Here is a 21,932-nt window from a genome sequence, read left to right on the forward strand (position 1 = left end):
CCCAGCCGAGCACTAACCATGGCCAACGCTGCCTAATTTCGGTAATCGGACATGAACCCGTGTCGTTGGCACGGCATACAAGTTGGCGAGAATGTTGGCAGACGTGCGGACGTCTTAGTCCGTGTACAGATCACTTGGGATTTGCCTGACAGTCTCTCGCGTTGCCTTTTAGGGAAGGAAAATGGAATAGCCCTGAGCCACAACACAACGACCACGGAAACGTCCGTGAGAAGAGCTAAAACCCGGCACGAGGAAACTATGTTCCGCTATTTGTTTTCGGCCGCTCGGGCTATCGGACGTGCGACGCCCGCACTGCTGTCACTGTCGTCTCTAGTAAAATCTCCACGGCGTGTTTCTGCGTAATTTACTTGTTCTATAAGATCAAGGGAGTACGTTAGTTTCAGAATGTTTAAAAAGCATTGTCAGATGTGGGGTTCGAACCCACGCTCCCTTACGGGAAGCAGAGCTTAAATCTGGCGCCCTAGACCGCTCGGCCAATCTGACGCGCAAGACAAGCGCTCCAGTGACTTCCATCTCTAGCAAGACCTCAGGAACCTCACTCCGAAATCTGTTTCTTTTTTCGGTAGGATGGAATTATGTCAGTTTCAGAATATGTGAGACGCAATGTCAGATGTGGCGTACTAAACGCACCCTCGCTTTCGGGAAACAATGTGGCGCGTTGGACCGCTTTCTTCCGTCGCTTCCAGTTTGAACTGTGACTAGCAAAACTGTATTTAGTAATAGGAACATTTTCACATTGATGCAAAGAAAACTAGATATTAACGAACGGCGAATGAGACCGTTTCCTAGCAACAGCCACGCTGTGCATTACGCACTCGTGGGAAGCCAATGAAATATTTCATGTGAGGCTCTAACTGTCGGCCTTCACTTTCCAATACTTAGGCACTGCCCCGGTGGTACCGACGCATACATACTGAAACGTCTTTGGATCGTCAGTGAGTACTTCATATTAGAAATTTCGTGTTCGCCCTGATGTGCATTAAAGGGCCAATTTATCAGAGAAAGTCAGTTCTGCGCCTAGTTACAGTATGTCACCCTAGCAGCGCCAGGAAATCGGGTTCAGTGGTGCTCGCGTTGCACTCGGCGTTGAGCGCCTGCAGCGCTATCGCCTTCGGCCTCTGGCGCCAGGAGGGAAGGCGACACATGATGGCGCAAGCAGCGCGTAGCAGAAGGCGGTGGTGGTGTGTCGGTCAGCATGGTTGCTTCCCAAGTAGCTGCTCCGGGTTCGAAGGCCGGACATCGCACGGAAGTTGTCTCCTTTACGCAGGAGAGTGTTTTCAACGGTACAAATGGTTTCCCTTCTCCCTTCGTAGGCTAGTGCGGATTACGATTCACAGCATCGTGTGTCTCCATGTGTCGACTTGTCTCGACTTTGCTCGGCTGACGCGAAAGCTGACGCTTGCAAATGGGCGTATATGTAGAGGACAGGCGCTAGAAACGACTGGGAGAGTCCACATCGACAAACACACAACGGACCCTTTCATTTGACTGTGGCCGCACGTTCGCGCCTTTGCGTACCGAGAGCAAGAGGGGGGTCAGCGAGCTGGACCGTACCATTACCGCACAGCAGCACCAAAAACTAAGGAAAAAGGCAAAACTGAAGAAACCAACACACGCGGACTTCCTAGTTCGTCACCCAGCCGAGCACTAACCATGGCCAACGCTGCCTAATTTCGGTAATCGGACATGAACCCGTGTCGTTGGCACGGCATACAAGTTGGCGAGAATGTTGGCAGACGTGCGGACGTCTTAGTCCGTGTACAGATCACTTGGGATTTGCCTGACAGTCTCTCGCGTTGCCTTTTAGGGAAGGAAAATGGAATAGCCCTGAGCCACAACACAACGACCACGGAAACGTCCGTGAGAAGAGCTAAAACCCGGCACGAGGAAACTATGTTCCGCTATTTGTTTTCGGCCGCTCGGGCTATCGGACGTGCGACGCCCGCACTGCTGTCACTGTCGTCTCTAGTAAAATCTCCACGGCGTGTTTCTGCGTAATTTACTTGTTCTATAAGATCAAGGGAGTACGTTAGTTTCAGAATGTTTAAAAAGCATTGTCAGATGTGGGGTTCGAACCCACGCTCCCTTACGGGAAGCAGAGCTTAAATCTGGCGCCTTAGACCGCTCGGCCAATCTGACGCGCAAGACAAGCGCTCCAGTGACTTCCATCTCTAGCAAGACCTCAGGAACCTCACTCCGAAATCTGTTTCTTTTTTCGGTAGGATGGAATTATGTCAGTTTCAGAATATGTGAGACGCAATGTCAGATGTGGCGTACTAAACGCACCCTCGCTTTCGGGAAACAATGTGGCGCGTTGGACCGCTTTCTTCCGTCGCTTCCAGTTTGAACTGTGACTAGCAAAACTGTATTTAGTAATAGGAACATTTTCACATTGATGCAAAGAAAACTAGATATTAACGAACGGCGAATGAGACCGTTTCCTAGCAACAGCCACGCTGTGCATTACGCACTCGTGGGAAGCCAATGAAATATTTCATGTGAGGCTCTAACTGTCGGCCTTCACTTTCCAATACTTAGGCACTGCCCCGGTGGTACCGACGCATACATACTGAAACGTCTTTGGATCGTCAGTGAGTACTTCATATTAGAAATTTCGTGTTCGCCCTGATGTGCATTAAAGGGCCAATTTATCAGAGAAAGTCAGTTCTGCGCCTAGTTACAGTATGTCACCCTAGCAGCGCCAGGAAATCGGGTTCAGTGGTGCTCGCGTTGCACTCGGCGTTGAGCGCCTGCAGCGCTATCGCCTTCGGCCTCTGGCGCCAGGAGGGAAGGCGACACATGATGGCGCAAGCAGCGCGTAGCAGAAGGCGGTGGTGGTGTGTCGGTCAGCATGGTTGCTTCCCAAGTAGCTGCTCCGGGTTCGAAGGCCGGACATCGCACGGAAGTTGTCTCCTTTACGCAGGAGAGTGTTTTCAACGGTACAAATGGTTTCCCTTCTCCCTTCGTAGGCTAGTGCGGATTACGATTCACAGCATCGTGTGTCTCCATGTGTCGACTTGTCTCGACTTTGCTCGGCTGACGCGAAAGCTGACGCTTGCAAATGGGCGTATATGTAGAGGACAGGCGCTAGAAACGACTGGGAGAGTCCACATCGACAAACACACAACGGACCCTTTCATTTGACTGTGGCCGCACGTTCGCGCCTTTGTGTACCGAGAGCAAGAGGGGGGTCAGCGAGCTGGACCGTACCATTACCGCACAGCAGCACCAAAAACTAAGGAAAAAGGCAAAACTGAAGAAACCAACACACGCGGACTTCCTAGTTCGTCACCCAGCCGAGCACTAACCATGGCCAACGCTGCCTAATTTCGGTAATCGGACATGAACCCGTGTCGTTGGCACGGCATACAAGTTGGCGAGAATGTTGGCAGACGTGCGGACGTCTTAGTCCGTGTACAGATCACTTGGGATTTGCCTGACAGTCTCTCGCGTTGCCTTTTAGGGAAGGAAAATGGAATAGCCCTGAGCCACAACACAACGACCACGGAAACGTCCGTGAGAAGAGCTAAAACCCGGCACGAGGAAACTATGTTCCGCTATTTGTTTTCGGCCGCTCGGGCTATCGGACGTGCGACGCCCGCACTGCTGTCACTGTCGTCTCTAGTAAAATCTCCACGGCGTGTTTCTGCGTAATTTACTTGTTCTATAAGATCAAGGGAGTACGTTAGTTTCAGAATGTTTAAAAAGCATTGTCAGATGTGGGGTTCGAACCCACGCTCCCTTACGGGAAGCAGAGCTTAAATCTGGCGCCTTAGACCGCTCGGCCAATCTGACGCGCAAGACAAGCGCTCCAGTGACTTCCATCTCTAGCAAGACCTCAGGAACCTCACTCCGAAATCTGTTTCTTTTTTCGGTAGGATGGAATTATGTCAGTTTCAGAATATGTGAGACGCAATGTCAGATGTGGCGTACTAAACGCACCCTCGCTTTCGGGAAACAATGTGGCGCGTTGGACCGCTTTCTTCCGTCGCTTCCAGTTTGAACTGTGACTAGCAAAACTGTATTTAGTAATAGGAACATTTTCACATTGATGCAAAGAAAACTAGATATTAACGAACGGCGAATGAGACCGTTTCCTAGCAACAGCCACGCTGTGCATTACGCACTCGTGGGAAGCCAATGAAATATTTCATGTGAGGCTCTAACTGTCGGCCTTCACTTTCCAATACTTAGGCACTGCCCCGGTGGTACCGACGCATACATACTGAAACGTCTTTGGATCGTCAGTGAGTACTTCATATTAGAAATTTCGTGTTCGCCCTGATGTGCATTAAAGGGCCAATTTATCAGAGAAAGTCAGTTCTGCGCCTAGTTACAGTATGTCACCCTAGCAGCGCCAGGAAATCGGGTTCAGTGGTGCTCGCGTTGCACTCGGCGTTGAGCGCCTGCAGCGCTATCGCCTTCGGCCTCTGGCGCCAGGAGGGAAGGCGACACATGATGGCGCAAGCAGCGCGTAGCAGAAGGCGGTGGTGGTGTGTCGGTCAGCATGGTTGCTTCCCAAGTAGCTGCTCCGGGTTCGAAGGCCGGACATCGCACGGAAGTTGTCTCCTTTACGCAGGAGAGTGTTTTCAACGGTACAAATGGTTTCCCTTCTCCCTTCGTAGGCTAGTGCGGATTACGATTCACAGCATCGTGTGTCTCCATGTGTCGACTTGTCTCGACTTTGCTCGGCTGACGCGAAAGCTGACGCTTGCAAATGGGCGTATATGTAGAGGACAGGCGCTAGAAACGACTGGGAGAGTCCACATCGACAAACACACAACGGACCCTTTCATTTGACTGTGGCCGCACGTTCGCGCCTTTGCGTACCGAGAGCAAGAGGGGGGTCAGCGAGCTGGACCGTACCATTACCGCACAGCAGCACCAAAAACTAAGGAAAAAGGCAAAACTGAAGAAACCAACACACGCGGACTTCCTAGTTCGTCACCCAGCCGAGCACTAACCATGGCCAACGCTGCCTAATTTCGGTAATCGGACATGAACCCGTGTCGTTGGCACGGCATACAAGTTGGCGAGAATGTTGGCAGACGTGCGGACGTCTTAGTCCGTGTACAGATCACTTGGGATTTGCCTGACAGTCTCTCGCGTTGCCTTTTAGGGAAGGAAAATGGAATAGCCCTGAGCCACAACACAACGACCACGGAAACGTCCGTGAGAAGAGCTAAAACCCGGCACGAGGAAACTATGTTCCGCTATTTGTTTTCGGCCGCTCGGGCTATCGGACGTGCGACGCCCGCACTGCTGTCACTGTCGTCTCTAGTAAAATCTCCACGGCGTGTTTCTGCGTAATTTACTTGTTCTATAAGATCAAGGGAGTACGTTAGTTTCAGAATGTTTAAAAAGCATTGTCAGATGTGGGGTTCGAACCCACGCTCCCTTACGGGAAGCAGAGCTTAAATCTGGCGCCTTAGACCGCTCGGCCAATCTGACGCGCAAGACAAGCGCTCCAGTGACTTCCATCTCTAGCAAGACCTCAGGAACCTCACTCCGAAATCTGTTTCTTTTTTCGGTAGGATGGAATTATGTCAGTTTCAGAATATGTGAGACGCAATGTCAGATGTGGCGTACTAAACGCACCCTCGCTTTCGGGAAACAATGTGGCGCGTTGGACCGCTTTCTTCCGTCGCTTCCAGTTTGAACTGTGACTAGCAAAACTGTATTTAGTAATAGGAACATTTTCACATTGATGCAAAGAAAACTAGATATTAACGAACGGCGAATGAGACCGTTTCCTAGCAACAGCCACGCTGTGCATTACGCACTCGTGGGAAGCCAATGAAATATTTCATGTGAGGCTCTAACTGTCGGCCTTCACTTTCCAATACTTAGGCACTGCCCCGGTGGTACCGACGCATACATACTGAAACGTCTTTGGATCGTCAGTGAGTACTTCATATTAGAAATTTCGTGTTCGCCCTGATGTGCATTAAAGGGCCAATTTATCAGAGAAAGTCAGTTCTGCGCCTAGTTACAGTATGTCACCCTAGCAGCGCCAGGAAATCGGGTTCAGTGGTGCTCGCGTTGCACTCGGCGTTGAGCGCCTGCAGCGCTATCGCCTTCGGCCTCTGGCGCCAGGAGGGAAGGCGACACATGATGGCGCAAGCAGCGCGTAGCAGAAGGCGGTGGTGGTGTGTCGGTCAGCATGGTTGCTTCCCAAGTAGCTGCTCCGGGTTCGAAGGCCGGACATCGCACGGAAGTTGTCTCCTTTACGCAGGAGAGTGTTTTCAACGGTACAAATGGTTTCCCTTCTCCCTTCGTAGGCTAGTGCGGATTACGATTCACAGCATCGTGTGTCTCCATGTGTCGACTTGTCTCGACTTTGCTCGGCTGACGCGAAAGCTGACGCTTGCAAATGGGCGTATATGTAGAGGACAGGCGCTAGAAACGACTGGGAGAGTCCACATCGACAAACACACAACGGACCCTTTCATTTGACTGTGGCCGCACGTTCGCGCCTTTGTGTACCGAGAGCAAGAGGGGGGTCAGCGAGCTGGACCGTACCATTACCGCACAGCAGCACCAAAAACTAAGGAAAAAGGCAAAACTGAAGAAACCAACACACGCGGACTTCCTAGTTCGTCACCCAGCCGAGCACTAACCATGGCCAACGCTGCCTAATTTCGGTAATCGGACATGAACCCGTGTCGTTGGCACGGCATACAAGTTGGCGAGAATGTTGGCAGACGTGCGGACGTCTTAGTCCGTGTACAGATCACTTGGGATTTGCCTGACAGTCTCTCGCGTTGCCTTTTAGGGAAGGAAAATGGAATAGCCCTGAGCCACAACACAACGACCACGGAAACGTCCGTGAGAAGAGCTAAAACCCGGCACGAGGAAACTATGTTCCGCTATTTGTTTTCGGCCGCTCGGGCTATCGGACGTGCGACGCCCGCACTGCTGTCACTGTCGTCTCTAGTAAAATCTCCACGGCGTGTTTCTGCGTAATTTACTTGTTCTATAAGATCAAGGGAGTACGTTAGTTTCAGAATGTTTAAAAAGCATTGTCAGATGTGGGGTTCGAACCCACGCTCCCTTACGGGAAGCAGAGCTTAAATCTGGCGCCTTAGACCGCTCGGCCAATCTGACGCGCAAGACAAGCGCTCCAGTGACTTCCATCTCTAGCAAGACCTCAGGAACCTCACTCCGAAATCTGTTTCTTTTTTCGGTAGGATGGAATTATGTCAGTTTCAGAATATGTGAGACGCAATGTCAGATGTGGCGTACTAAACGCACCCTCGCTTTCGGGAAACAATGTGGCGCGTTGGACCGCTTTCTTCCGTCGCTTCCAGTTTGAACTGTGACTAGCAAAACTGTATTTAGTAATAGGAACATTTTCACATTGATGCAAAGAAAACTAGATATTAACGAACGGCGAATGAGACCGTTTCCTAGCAACAGCCACGCTGTGCATTACGCACTCGTGGGAAGCCAATGAAATATTTCATGTGAGGCTCTAACTGTCGGCCTTCACTTTCCAATACTTAGGCACTGCCCCGGTGGTACCGACGCATACATACTGAAACGTCTTTGGATCGTCAGTGAGTACTTCATATTAGAAATTTCGTGTTCGCCCTGATGTGCATTAAAGGGCCAATTTATCAGAGAAAGTCAGTTCTGCGCCTAGTTACAGTATGTCACCCTAGCAGCGCCAGGAAATCGGGTTCAGTGGTGCTCGCGTTGCACTCGGCGTTGAGCGCCTGCAGCGCTATCGCCTTCGGCCTCTGGCGCCAGGAGGGAAGGCGACACATGATGGCGCAAGCAGCGCGTAGCAGAAGGCGGTGGTGGTGTGTCGGTCAGCATGGTTGCTTCCCAAGTAGCTGCTCCGGGTTCGAAGGCCGGACATCGCACGGAAGTTGTCTCCTTTACGCAGGAGAGTGTTTTCAACGGTACAAATGGTTTCCCTTCTCCCTTCGTAGGCTAGTGCGGATTACGATTCACAGCATCGTGTGTCTCCATGTGTCGACTTGTCTCGACTTTGCTCGGCTGACGCGAAAGCTGACGCTTGCAAATGGGCGTATATGTAGAGGACAGGCGCTAGAAACGACTGGGAGAGTCCACATCGACAAACACACAACGGACCCTTTCATTTGACTGTGGCCGCACGTTCGCGCCTTTGCGTACCGAGAGCAAGAGGGGGGTCAGCGAGCTGGACCGTACCATTACCGCACAGCAGCACCAAAAACTAAGGAAAAAGGCAAAACTGAAGAAACCAACACACGCGGACTTCCTAGTTCGTCACCCAGCCGAGCACTAACCATGGCCAACGCTGCCTAATTTCGGTAATCGGACATGAACCCGTGTCGTTGGCACGGCATACAAGTTGGCGAGAATGTTGGCAGACGTGCGGACGTCTTAGTCCGTGTACAGATCACTTGGGATTTGCCTGACAGTCTCTCGCGTTGCCTTTTAGGGAAGGAAAATGGAATAGCCCTGAGCCACAACACAACGACCACGGAAACGTCCGTGAGAAGAGCTAAAACCCGGCACGAGGAAACTATGTTCCGCTATTTGTTTTCGGCCGCTCGGGCTATCGGACGTGCGACGCCCGCACTGCTGTCACTGTCGTCTCTAGTAAAATCTCCACGGCGTGTTTCTGCGTAATTTACTTGTTCTATAAGATCAAGGGAGTACGTTAGTTTCAGAATGTTTAAAAAGCATTGTCAGATGTGGGGTTCGAACCCACGCTCCCTTACGGGAAGCAGAGCTTAAATCTGGCGCCTTAGACCGCTCGGCCAATCTGACGCGCAAGACAAGCGCTCCAGTGACTTCCATCTCTAGCAAGACCTCAGGAACCTCACTCCGAAATCTGTTTCTTTTTTCGGTAGGATGGAATTATGTCAGTTTCAGAATATGTGAGACGCAATGTCAGATGTGGCGTACTAAACGCACCCTCGCTTTCGGGAAACAATGTGGCGCGTTGGACCGCTTTCTTCCGTCGCTTCCAGTTTGAACTGTGACTAGCAAAACTGTATTTAGTAATAGGAACATTTTCACATTGATGCAAAGAAAACTAGATATTAACGAACGGCGAATGAGACCGTTTCCTAGCAACAGCCACGCTGTGCATTACGCACTCGTGGGAAGCCAATGAAATATTTCATGTGAGGCTCTAACTGTCGGCCTTCACTTTCCAATACTTAGGCACTGCCCCGGTGGTACCGACGCATACATACTGAAACGTCTTTGGATCGTCAGTGAGTACTTCATATTAGAAATTTCGTGTTCGCCCTGATGTGCATTAAAGGGCCAATTTATCAGAGAAAGTCAGTTCTGCGCCTAGTTACAGTATGTCACCCTAGCAGCGCCAGGAAATCGGGTTCAGTGGTGCTCGCGTTGCACTCGGCGTTGAGCGCCTGCAGCGCTATCGCCTTCGGCCTCTGGCGCCAGGAGGGAAGGCGACACATGATGGCGCAAGCAGCGCGTAGCAGAAGGCGGTGGTGGTGTGTCGGTCAGCATGGTTGCTTCCCAAGTAGCTGCTCCGGGTTCGAAGGCCGGACATCGCACGGAAGTTGTCTCCTTTACGCAGGAGAGTGTTTTCAACGGTACAAATGGTTTCCCTTCTCCCTTCGTAGGCTAGTGCGGATTACGATTCACAGCATCGTGTGTCTCCATGTGTCGACTTGTCTCGACTTTGCTCGGCTGACGCGAAAGCTGACGCTTGCAAATGGGCGTATATGTAGAGGACAGGCGCTAGAAACGACTGGGAGAGTCCACATCGACAAACACACAACGGACCCTTTCATTTGACTGTGGCCGCACGTTCGCGCCTTTGCGTACCGAGAGCAAGAGGGGGGTCAGCGAGCTGGACCGTACCATTACCGCACAGCAGCACCAAAAACTAAGGAAAAAGGCAAAACTGAAGAAACCAACACACGCGGACTTCCTAGTTCGTCACCCAGCCGAGCACTAACCATGGCCAACGCTGCCTAATTTCGGTAATCGGACATGAACCCGTGTCGTTGGCACGGCATACAAGTTGGCGAGAATGTTGGCAGACGTGCGGACGTCTTAGTCCGTGTACAGATCACTTGGGATTTGCCTGACAGTCTCTCGCGTTGCCTTTTAGGGAAGGAAAATGGAATAGCCCTGAGCCACAACACAACGACCACGGAAACGTCCGTGAGAAGAGCTAAAACCCGGCACGAGGAAACTATGTTCCGCTATTTGTTTTCGGCCGCTCGGGCTATCGGACGTGCGACGCCCGCACTGCTATCACTGTCGTCTCTAGTAAAATCTCCACGGCGTGTTTCTGCGTAATTTACTTGTTCTATAAGATCAAGGGAGTACGTTAGTTTCAGAATGTTTAAAAAGCATTGTCAGATGTGGGGTTCGAACCCACGCTCCCTTACGGGAAGCAGAGCTTAAATCTGGCGCCTTAGACCGCTCGGCCAATCTGACGCGCAAGACAAGCGCTCCAGTGACTTCCATCTCTAGCAAGACCTCAGGAACCTCACTCCGAAATCTGTTTCTTTTTTCGGTAGGATGGAATTATGTCAGTTTCAGAATATGTGAGACGCAATGTCAGATGTGGCGTACTAAACGCACCCTCGCTTTCGGGAAACAATGTGGCGCGTTGGACCGCTTTCTTCCGTCGCTTCCAGTTTGAACTGTGACTAGCAAAACTGTATTTAGTAATAGGAACATTTTCACATTGATGCAAAGAAAACTAGATATTAACGAACGGCGAATGAGACCGTTTCCTAGCAACAGCCACGCTGTGCATTACGCACTCGTGGGAAGCCAATGAAATATTTCATGTGAGGCTCTAACTGTCGGCCTTCACTTTCCAATACTTAGGCACTGCCCCGGTGGTACCGACGCATACATACTGAAACGTCTTTGGATCGTCAGTGAGTACTTCATATTAGAAATTTCGTGTTCGCCCTGATGTGCATTAAAGGGCCAATTTATCAGAGAAAGTCAGTTCTGCGCCTAGTTACAGTATGTCACCCTAGCAGCGCCAGGAAATCGGGTTCAGTGGTGCTCGCGTTGCACTCGGCGTTGAGCGCCTGCAGCGCTATCGCCTTCGGCCTCTGGCGCCAGGAGGGAAGGCGACACATGATGGCGCAAGCAGCGCGTAGCAGAAGGCGGTGGTGGTGTGTCGGTCAGCATGGTTGCTTCCCAAGTAGCTGCTCCGGGTTCGAAGGCCGGACATCGCACGGAAGTTGTCTCCTTTACGCAGGAGAGTGTTTTCAACGGTACAAATGGTTTCCCTTCTCCCTTCGTAGGCTAGTGCGGATTACGATTCACAGCATCGTGTGTCTCCATGTGTCGACTTGTCTCGACTTTGCTCGGCTGACGCGAAAGCTGACGCTTGCAAATGGGCGTATATGTAGAGGACAGGCGCTAGAAACGACTGGGAGAGTCCACATCGACAAACACACAACGGACCCTTTCATTTGACTGTGGCCGCACGTTCGCGCCTTTGCGTACCGAGAGCAAGAGGGGGGTCAGCGAGCTGGACCGTACCATTACCGCACAGCAGCACCAAAAACTAAGGAAAAAGGCAAAACTGAAGAAACCAACACACGCGGACTTCCTAGTTCGTCACCCAGCCGAGCACTAACCATGGCCAACGCTGCCTAATTTCGGTAATCGGACATGAACCCGTGTCGTTGGCACGGCATACAAGTTGGCGAGAATGTTGGCAGACGTGCGGACGTCTTAGTCCGTGTACAGATCACTTGGGATTTGCCTGACAGTCTCTCGCGTTGCCTTTTAGGGAAGGAAAATGGAATAGCCCTGAGCCACAACACAACGACCACGGAAACGTCCGTGAGAAGAGCTAAAACCCGGCACGAGGAAACTATGTTCCGCTATTTGTTTTCGGCCGCTCGGGCTATCGGACGTGCGACGCCCGCACTGCTGTCACTGTCGTCTCTAGTAAAATCTCCACGGCGTGTTTCTGCGTAATTTACTTGTTCTATAAGATCAAGGGAGTACGTTAGTTTCAGAATGTTTAAAAAGCATTGTCAGATGTGGGGTTCGAACCCACGCTTCCTTACGGGAAGCAGAGCTTAAATCTGGCGCCTTAGACCGCTCGGCCAATCTGACGCGCAAGACAAGCGCTCCAGTGACTTCCATCTCTAGCAAGACCTCAGGAACCTCACTCCGAAATCTGTTTCTTTTTTCGGTAGGATGGAATTATGTCAGTTTCAGAATATGTGAGACGCAATGTCAGATGTGGCGTACTAAACGCACCCTCGCTTTCGGGAAACAATGTGGCGCGTTGGACCGCTTTCTTCCGTCGCTTCCAGTTTGAACTGTGACTAGCAAAACTGTATTTAGTAATAGGAACATTTTCACATTGATGCAAAGAAAACTAGATATTAACGAACGGCGAATGAGACCGTTTCCTAGCAACAGCCACGCTGTGCATTACGCACTCGTGGGAAGCCAATGAAATATTTCATGTGAGGCTCTAACTGTCGGCCTTCACTTTCCAATACTTAGGCACTGCCCCGGTGGTACCGACGCATACATACTGAAACGTCTTTGGATCGTCAGTGAGTACTTCATATTAGAAATTTCGTGTTCGCCCTGATGTGCATTAAAGGGCCAATTTATCAGAGAAAGTCAGTTCTGCGCCTAGTTACAGTATGTCACCCTAGCAGCGCCAGGAAATCGGGTTCAGTGGTGCTCGCGTTGCACTCGGCGTTGAGCGCCTGCAGCGCTATCGCCTTCGGCCTCTGGCGCCAGGAGGGAAGGCGACACATGATGGCGCAAGCAGCGCGTAGCAGAAGGCGGTGGTGGTGTGTCGGTCAGCATGGTTGCTTCCCAAGTAGCTGCTCCGGGTTCGAAGGCCGGACATCGCACGGAAGTTGTCTCCTTTACGCAGGAGAGTGTTTTCAACGGTACAAATGGTTTCCCTTCTCCCTTCGTAGGCTAGTGCGGATTACGATTCACAGCGTCGTGTGTCTCCATGTGTCGACTTGTCTCGACTTTGCTCGGCTGACGCGAAAGCTGACGCTTGCAAATGGGCGTATATGTAGAGGACAGGCGCTAGAAACGACTGGGAGAGTCCACATCGACAAACACACAACGGACCCTTTCATTTGACTGTGGCCGCACGTTCGCGCCTTTGCGTACCGAGAGCAAGAGGGGGGTCAGCGAGCTGGACCGTACCATTACCGCACAGCAGCACCAAAAACTAAGGAAAAAGGCAAAACTGAAGAAACCAACACGCGCGGACTTCCTAGTTCGTCACCCAGCCGAGCACTAACCATGGCCAACGCTGCCTAATTTCGGTAATCGGACATGAACCCGTGTCGTTGGCACGGCATACAAGTTGGCGAGAATGTTGGCAGACGTGCGGACGTCTTAGTCCGTGTACAGATCACTTGGGATTTGCCTGACAGTCTCTCGCGTTGCCTTTTAGGGAAGGAAAATGGAATAGCCCTGAGCCACAACACAACGACCACGGAAACGTCCGTGAGAAGAGCTAAAACCCGGCACGAGGAAACTATGTTCCGCTATTTGTTTTCGGCCGCTCGGGCTATCGGACGTGCGACGCCCGCACTGCTGTCACTGTCGTCTCTAGTAAAATCTCCACGGCGTGTTTCTGCGTAATTTACTTGTTCTATAAGATCAAGGGAGTACGTTAGTTTCAGAATGTTTAAAAAGCATTGTCAGATGTGGGGTTCGAACCCACGCTCCCTTACGGGAAGCAGAGCTTAAATCTGGCGCCTTAGACCGCTCGGCCAATCTGACGCGCAAGACAAGCGCTCCAGTGACTTCCATCTCTAGCAAGACCTCAGGAACCTCACTCCGAAATCTGTTTCTTTTTTCGGTAGGATGGAATTATGTCAGTTTCAGAATATGTGAGACGCAATGTCAGATGTGGCGTACTAAACGCACCCTCGCTTTCGGGAAACAATGTGGCGCGTTGGACCGCTTTCTTCCGTCGCTTCCAGTTTGAACTGTGACTAGCAAAACTGTATTTAGTAATAGGAACATTTTCACATTGATGCAAAGAAAACTAGATATTAACGAACGGCGAATGAGACCGTTTCCTAGCAACAGCCACGCTGTGCATTACGCACTCGTGGGAAGCCAATGAAATATTTCATGTGAGGCTCTAACTGTCGGCCTTCACTTTCCAATACTTAGGCACTGCCCCGGTGGTACCGACGCATACATACTGAAACGTCTTTGGATCGTCAGTGAGTACTTCATATTAGAAATTTCGTGTTCGCCCTGATGTGCATTAAAGGGCCAATTTATCAGAGAAAGTCAGTTCTGCGCCTAGTTACAGTATGTCACCCTAGCAGCGCCAGGAAATCGGGTTCAGTGGTGCTCGCGTTGCACTCGGCGTTGAGCGCCTGCAGCGCTATCGCCTTCGGCCTCTGGCGCCAGGAGGGAAGGCGACACATGATGGCGCAAGCAGCGCGTAGCAGAAGGCGGTGGTGGTGTGTCGGTCAGCATGGTTGCTTCCCAAGTAGCTGCTCCGGGTTCGAAGGCCGGACATCGCACGGAAGTTGTCTCCTTTACGCAGGAGAGTGTTTTCAACGGTACAAATGGTTTCCCTTCTCCCTTCGTAGGCTAGTGCGGATTACGATTCACAGCGTCGTGTGTCTCCATGTGTCGACTTGTCTCGACTTTGCTCGGCTGACGCGAAAGCTGACGCTTGCAAATGGGCGTATATGTAGAGGACAGGCGCTAGAAACGACTGGGAGAGTCCACATCGACAAACACACAACGGACCCTTTCATTTGACTGTGGCCGCACGTTCGCGCCTTTGCGTACCGAGAGCAAGAGGGGGGTCAGCGAGCTGGACCGTACCATTACCGCACAGCAGCACCAAAAACTAAGGAAAAAGGCAAAACTGAAGAAACCAACACGCGCGGACTTCCTAGTTCGTCACCCAGCCGAGCACTAACCATGGCCAACGCTGCCTAATTTCGGTAATCGGACATGAACCCGTGTCGTTGGCACGGCATACAAGTTGGCGAGAATGTTGGCAGACGTGCGGACGTCTTAGTCCGTGTACAGATCACTTGGGATTTGCCTGACAGTCTCTCGCGTTGCCTTTTAGGGAAGGAAAATGGAATAGCCCTGAGCCACAACACAACGACCACGGAAACGTCCGTGAGAAGAGCTAAAACCCGGCACGAGGAAACTATGTTCCGCTATTTGTTTTCGGCCGCTCGGGCTATCGGACGTGCGACGCCCGCACTGCTGTCACTGTCGTCTCTAGTAAAATCTCCACGGCGTGTTTCTGCGTAATTTACTTGTTCTATAAGATCAAGGGAGTACGTTAGTTTCAGAATGTTTAAAAAGCATTGTCAGATGTGGGGTTCGAACCCACGCTCCCTTACGGGAAGCAGAGCTTAAATCTGGCGCCTTAGACCGCTCGGCCAATCTGACGCGCAAGACAAGCGCTCCAGTGACTTCCATCTCTAGCAAGACCTCAGGAACCTCACTCCGAAATCTGTTTCTTTTTTCGGTAGGATGGAATTATGTCAGTTTCAGAATATGTGAGACGCAATGTCAGATGTGGCGTACTAAACGCACCCTCGCTTTCGGGAAACAATGTGGCGCGTTGGACCGCTTTCTTCCGTCGCTTCCAGTTTGAACTGTGACTAGCAAAACTGTATTTAGTAATAGGAACATTTTCACATTGATGCAAAGAAAACTAGATATTAACGAACGGCGAATGAGACCGTTTCCTAGCAACAGCCACGCTGTGCATTACGCACTCGTGGGAAGCCAATGAAATATTTCATGTGAGGCTCTAACTGTCGGCCTTCACTTTCCAATACTTAGGCACTGCCCCGGTGGTACCGACGCATACATACTGAAACGTCTTTGGATCGTCAGTGAGTACTTCATATTAGAAATTTCGTGTTCGCCCTGATGTGCATTAAAGGGCCAATTTATCAGAGAAAGTCAGTTCTGCGCCTAGTTACAGTATGTCACCCTAGCAGCGCCAGGAAATCGGGTTCAGTGGTGCTCGCGTTGCACTCGGCGTTGAGCGCCTGCAGCGCTATCGCCTTCGGCCTCTGGCGCCAGGAGGGAAGGCGACACATGATGGCGCAAGCAGCGCGTAGCAGAAGGCGGTGGTGGTGTGTCGGTCAGCATGGTTGCTTCCCAAGTAGCTGCTCCGGGTTCGAAGGCCGGACATCGCACGGAAGTTGTCTCCTTTACGCAGGAGAGTGTTTTCAACGGTACAAATGGTTTCCCTTCTCCCTTCGTAGGCTAGTGCGGATTACGATTCACAGCGTCGTGTGTCTCCATGTGTCGACTTGTCTCGACTTTGCTCGGCTGACGCGAAAGCTGACGCTTGCAAATGGGCGTATATGTAGAGGACAGGCGCTAGAAACGACTGGGAGAGTCCACATCGACAAACACACAACGGACCCTTTCATTTGACTGTGGCCGCACGTTCGCGCCTTTGCGTACCGAGAGCAAGAGGGGGGTCAGCGAGCTGGACCGTACCATTACCGCACAGCAGCACCAAAAACTAAGGAAAAAGGCAAAACTGAAGAAACCAACACGCGCGGACTTCCTAGTTCGTCACCCAGCCGAGCACTAACCATGGCCAACGCTGCCTAATTTCGGTAATCGGACATGAACCCGTGTCGTTGGCACGGCATACAAGTTGGCGAGAATGTTGGCAGACGTGCGGACGTCTTAGTCCGTGTACAGATCACTTGGGATTTGCCTGACAGTCTCTCGCGTTGCCTTTTAGGGAAGGAAAATGGAATAGCCCTGAGCCACAACACAACGACCACGGAAACGTCCGTGAGAAGAGCTAAAACCCGGCACGAGGAAACTATGTTCCGCTATTTGTTTTCGGCCGCTCGGGCTATCGGACGTGCGACGCCCGCACTGCTGTCACTGTCGTCTCTAGTAAAATCTCCACGGCGTGTTTCTGCGTAATTTACTTGTTCTATAAGATCAAGGGAGTACGTTAGTTTCAGAATGTTTAAAAAGCATTGTCAGATGTGGGGTTCGAACCCACGCTCCCTTACGGGAAGCAGAGCTTAAATCTGGCGCCTTAGACCGCTCGGCCAATCTGACGCGCAAGACAAGCGCTCCAGTGACTTCCATCTCTAGCAAGACCTCAGGAACCTCACTCCGAAATCTGTTTCTTTTTTCGGTAGGATGGAATTATGTCAGTTTCAGAATATGTGAGACGCAATGTCAGATGTGGCGTACTAAACGCACCCTCGCTTTCGGGAAACAATGTGGCGCGTTGGACCGCTTTCTTCCGTCGCTTCCAGTTTGAACTGTGACTAGCAAAACTGTATTTAGTAATAGGAACATTTTCACATTGATGCAAAGAAAACTAGATATTAACGAACGGCGAATGAGACCGTTTCCTAGCAACAGCCACGCTGTGCATTACGCACTCGTGGGAAGCCAATGAAATATTTCATGTGAGGCTCTAACTGTCGGCCTTCACTTTCCAATACTTAGGCACTGCCCCGGTGGTACCGACGCATACATACTGAAACGTCTTTGGATCGTCAGTGAGTACTTCATATTAGAAATTTCGTGTTCGCCCTGATGTGCATTAAAGGGCCAATTTATCAGAGAAAGTCAGTTCTGCGCCTAGTTACAGTATGTCACCCTAGCAGCGCCAGGAAATCGGGTTCAGTGGTGCTCGCGTTGCACTCGGCGTTGAGCGCCTGCAGCGCTATCGCCTTCGGCCTCTGGCGCCAGGAGGGAAGGCGACACATGATGGCGCAAGCAGCGCGTAGCAGAAGGCGGTGGTGGTGTGTCGGTCAGCATGGTTGCTTCCCAAGTAGCTGCTCCGGGTTCGAAGGCCGGACATCGCACGGAAGTTGTCTCCTTTACGCAGGAGAGTGTTTTCAACGGTACAAATGGTTTCCCTTCTCCCTTCGTAGGCTAGTGCGGATTACGATTCACAGCGTCGTGTGTCTCCATGTGTCGACTTGTCTCGACTTTGCTCGGCTGACGCGAAAGCTGACGCTTGCAAATGGGCGTATATGTAGAGGACAGGCGCTAGAAACGACTGGGAGAGTCCACATCGACAAACACACAACGGACCCTTTCATTTGACTGTGGCCGCACGTTCGCGCCTTTGCGTACCGAGAGCAAGAGGGGGGTCAGCGAGCTGGACCGTACCATTACCGCACAGCAGCACCAAAAACTAAGGAAAAAGGCAAAACTGAAGAAACCAACACGCGCGGACTTCCTAGTTCGTCACCCAGCCGAGCACTAACCATGGCCAACGCTGCCTAATTTCGGTAATCGGACATGAACCCGTGTCGTTGGCACGGCATACAAGTTGGCGAGAATGTTGGCAGACGTGCGGACGTCTTAGTCCGTGTACAGATCACTTGGGATTTGCCTGACAGTCTCTCGCGTTGCCTTTTAGGGAAGGAAAATGGAATAGCCCTGAGCCACAACACAACGACCACGGAAACGTCCGTGAGAAGAGCTAAAACCCGGCACGAGGAAACTATGTTCCGCTATTTGTTTTCGGCCGCTCGGGCTATCGGACGTGCGACGCCCGCACTGCTGTCACTGTCGTCTCTAGTAAAATCTCCACGGCGTGTTTCTGCGTAATTTACTTGTTCTATAAGATCAAGGGAGTACGTTAGTTTCAGAATGTTTAAAAAGCATTGTCAGATGTGGGGTTCGAACCCACGCTCCCTTACGGGAAGCAGAGCTTAAATCTGGCGCCTTAGACCGCTCGGCCAATCTGACGCGCAAGACAAGCGCTCCAGTGACTTCCATCTCTAGCAAGACCTCAGGAACCTCACTCCGAAATCTGTTTCTTTTTTCGGTAGGATGGAATTATGTCAGTTTCAGAATATGTGAGACGCAATGTCAGATGTGGCGTACTAAACGCACCCTCGCTTTCGGGAAACAATGTGGCGCGTTGGACCGCTTTCTTCCGTCGCTTCCAGTTTGAACTGTGACTAGCAAAACTGTATTTAGTAATAGGAACATTTTCACATTGATGCAAAGAAAACTAGATATTAACGAACGGCGAATGAGACCGTTTCCTAGCAACAGCCACGCTGTGCATTACGCACTCGTGGGAAGCCAATGAAATATTTCATGTGAGGCTCTAACTGTCGGCCTTCACTTTCCAATACTTAGGCACTGCCCCGGTGGTACCGACGCATACATACTGAAACGTCTTTGGATCGTCAGTGAGTACTTCATATTAGAAATTTCGTGTTCGCCCTGATGTGCATTAAAGGGCCAATTTATCAGAGAAAGTCAGTTCTGCGCCTAGTTACAGTATGTCACCCTAGCAGCGCCAGGAAATCGGGTTCAGTGGTGCTCGCGTTGCACTCGGCGTTGAGCGCCTGCAGCGCTATCGCCTTCGGCCTCTGGCGCCAGGAGGGAAGGCGACACATGATGGCGCAAGCAGCGCGTAGCAGAAGGCGGTGGTGGTGTGTCGGTCAGCATGGTTGCTTCCCAAGTAGCTGCTCCGGGTTCGAAGGCCGGACATCGCACGGAAGTTGTCTCCTTTACGCAGGAGAGTGTTTTCAACGGTACAAATGGTTTCCCTTCTCCCTTCGTAGGCTAGTGCGGATTACGATTCACAGCGTCGTGTGTCTCCATGTGTCGACTTGTCTCGACTTTGCTCGGCTGACGCGAAAGCTGACGCTTGCAAATGGGCGTATATGTAGAGGACAGGCGCTAGAAACGACTGGGAGAGTCCACATCGACAAACACACAACGGACCCTTTCATTTGACTGTGGCCGCACGTTCGCGCCTTTGCGTACCGAGAGCAAGAGGGGGGTCAGCGAGCTGGACCGTACCATTACCGCACAGCAGCACCAAAAACTAAGGAAAAAGGCAAAACTGAAGAAACCAACACGCGCGGACTTCCTAGTTCGTCACCCAGCCGAGCACTAACCATGGCCAACGCTGCCTAATTTCGGTAATCGGACATGAACCCGTGTCGTTGGCACGGCATACAAGTTGGCGAGAATGTTGGCAGACGTGCGGACGTCTTAGTCCGTGTACAGATCACTTGGGATTTGCCTGACAGTCTCTCGCGTTACCTTTTAGGGAAGGAAAATGGAATAGCCCTGAGCCACAACACAACGACCACGGAAACGTCCGTGAGAAGAGCTAAAACCCGGCACGAGGAAACTATGTTCCGCTATTTGTTTTCGGCCGCTCGGGCTATCGGACGTGCGACGCCCGCACTGCTGTCACTGTCGTCTCTAGTAAAATCTCCACGGCGTGTTTCTGCGTAATTTACTTGTTCTATAAGATCAAGGGAGTACGTTAGTTTCAGAATGTTTAAAAAGCATTGTCAGATGTGGGGTTCGAACCCACGCTCCCTTACGGGAAGCAGAGCTTAAATCTGGCGCCTTAGACCGCTCGGCCAATCTGACGCGCAAGACAAGCGCTCCAGTGACTTCCATCTCTAGCAAGACCTCAGGAACCTCACTCCGAAATCTGTTTCTTTTTTCGGTAGGATGGAATTATGTCAGTTTCAGAATATGTGAGACGCAATGTCAGATGTGGCGTACTAAACGCACCCTCGCTTTCGGGAAACAATGTGGCGCGTTGGACCGCTTTCTTCCGTCGCTTCCAGTTTGAACTGTGACTAGCAAAACTGTATTTAGTAATAGGAACATTTTCACATTGATGCAAAGAAAACTAGATATTAACGAACGGCGAATGAGACCGTTTCCTAGCAACAGCCACGCTGTGCATTACGCACTCGTGGGAAGCCAATGAAATATTTCATGTGAGGCTCTAACTGTCGGCCTTCACTTTCCAATACTTAGGCACTGCCCCGGTGGTACCGACGCATACATACTGAAACGTCTTTGGATCGTCAGTGAGTACTTCATATTAGAAATTTCGTGTTCGCCCTGATGTGCATTAAAGGGCCAATTTATCAGAGAAAGTCAGTTCTGCGCCTAGTTACAGTATGTCACCCTAGCAGCGCCAGGAAATCGGGTTCAGTGGTGCTCGCGTTGCACTCGGCGTTGAGCGCCTGCAGCGCTATCGCCTTCGGCCTCTGGCGCCAGGAGGGAAGGCGACACATGATGGCGCAAGCAGCGCGTAGCAGAAGGCGGTGGTGGTGTGTCGGTCAGCATGGTTGCTTCCCAAGTAGCTGCTCCGGGTTCGAAGGCCGGACATCGCACGGAAGTTGTCTCCTTTACGCAGGAGAGTGTTTTCAACGGTACAAATGGTTTCCCTTCTCCCTTCGTAGGCTAGTGCGGATTACGATTCACAGCATCGTGTGTCTCCATGTGTCGACTTGTCTCGACTTTGCTCGGCTGACGCGAAAGCTGACGCTTGCAAATGGGCGTATATGTAGAGGACAGGCGCTAGAAACGACTGGGAGAGTCCACATCGACAAACACACAACGGACCCTTTCATTTGACTGTGGCCGCACGTTCGCGCCTTTGCGTACCGAGAGCAAGAGGGGGGTCAGCGAGCTGGACCGTACCATTACCGCACAGCAGCACCAAAAACTAAGGAAAAAGGCAAAACTGAAGAAACCAACACGCGCGGACTTCCTAGTTCGTCACCCAGCCGAGCACTAACCATGGCCAACGCTGCCTAATTTCGGTAATCGGACATGAACCCGTGTCGTTGGCACGGCATACAAGTTGGCGAGAATGTTGGCAGACGTGCGGACGTCTTAGTCCGTGTACAGATCACTTGGGATTTGCCTGACAGTCTCTCGCGTTGCCTTTTAGGGAAGGAAAATGGAATAGCCCTGAGCCACAACACAACGACCACGGAAACGTCCGTGAGAAGAGCTAAAACCCGGCACGAGGAAACTATGTTCCGCTATTTGTTTTCGGCCGCTCGGGCTATCGGACGTGCGACGCCCGCACTGCTGTCACTGTCGTCTCTAGTAAAATCTCCACGGCGTGTTTCTGCGTAATTTACTTGTTCTATAAGATCAAGGGAGTACGTTAGTTTCAG

General features: G+C 51.4%; 13 non-coding genes across 13 annotated transcripts; all 13 read right to left on the reverse strand.

The window, feature by feature from the left end:
• Positions 1-420: 420 nt before the first annotated feature.
• Trnal-uaa lies at positions 421-504 on the reverse strand. Its single transcript has one exon. It is a non-coding gene; the product is annotated as a tRNA-Leu (tRNA).
• A 1,572-nt stretch (positions 505-2,076) lies between these two features.
• Trnal-uaa lies at positions 2,077-2,160 on the reverse strand. The gene has a single exon. It is a non-coding gene; the product is annotated as a tRNA-Leu (tRNA).
• Positions 2,161-3,732: 1,572 nt separating this feature from the next.
• Positions 3,733-3,816, reverse strand: Trnal-uaa. Its single transcript has one exon. It is a non-coding gene; the product is annotated as a tRNA-Leu (tRNA).
• Positions 3,817-5,388: 1,572 nt separating this feature from the next.
• On the reverse strand, positions 5,389-5,472 carry Trnal-uaa. The gene has a single exon. It is a non-coding gene; the product is annotated as a tRNA-Leu (tRNA).
• A 1,572-nt stretch (positions 5,473-7,044) lies between these two features.
• Positions 7,045-7,128, reverse strand: Trnal-uaa. The gene has a single exon. It is a non-coding gene; the product is annotated as a tRNA-Leu (tRNA).
• Positions 7,129-8,700: 1,572 nt separating this feature from the next.
• Positions 8,701-8,784, reverse strand: Trnal-uaa. The gene has a single exon. It is a non-coding gene; the product is annotated as a tRNA-Leu (tRNA).
• A 1,572-nt stretch (positions 8,785-10,356) lies between these two features.
• On the reverse strand, positions 10,357-10,440 carry Trnal-uaa. The gene has a single exon. It is a non-coding gene; the product is annotated as a tRNA-Leu (tRNA).
• A 1,572-nt stretch (positions 10,441-12,012) lies between these two features.
• On the reverse strand, positions 12,013-12,096 carry Trnal-uaa. Its single transcript has one exon. It is a non-coding gene; the product is annotated as a tRNA-Leu (tRNA).
• A 1,572-nt stretch (positions 12,097-13,668) lies between these two features.
• Trnal-uaa lies at positions 13,669-13,752 on the reverse strand. The gene has a single exon. It is a non-coding gene; the product is annotated as a tRNA-Leu (tRNA).
• A 1,572-nt stretch (positions 13,753-15,324) lies between these two features.
• On the reverse strand, positions 15,325-15,408 carry Trnal-uaa. The gene has a single exon. It is a non-coding gene; the product is annotated as a tRNA-Leu (tRNA).
• A 1,572-nt stretch (positions 15,409-16,980) lies between these two features.
• Trnal-uaa lies at positions 16,981-17,064 on the reverse strand. The gene has a single exon. It is a non-coding gene; the product is annotated as a tRNA-Leu (tRNA).
• Positions 17,065-18,636: 1,572 nt separating this feature from the next.
• Trnal-uaa lies at positions 18,637-18,720 on the reverse strand. The gene has a single exon. It is a non-coding gene; the product is annotated as a tRNA-Leu (tRNA).
• A 1,572-nt stretch (positions 18,721-20,292) lies between these two features.
• On the reverse strand, positions 20,293-20,376 carry Trnal-uaa. Its single transcript has one exon. It is a non-coding gene; the product is annotated as a tRNA-Leu (tRNA).
• Between the last annotated feature and the right edge of the window lie 1,556 nt (positions 20,377-21,932).

The sequence above is a fragment of the Schistocerca piceifrons genome, unplaced genomic scaffold (assembly GCF_021461385.2).
Source record: "Schistocerca piceifrons isolate TAMUIC-IGC-003096 unplaced genomic scaffold, iqSchPice1.1 HiC_scaffold_1279, whole genome shotgun sequence".
Classification (NCBI taxonomy): domain Eukaryota; kingdom Metazoa; phylum Arthropoda; class Insecta; order Orthoptera; family Acrididae; genus Schistocerca; species Schistocerca piceifrons.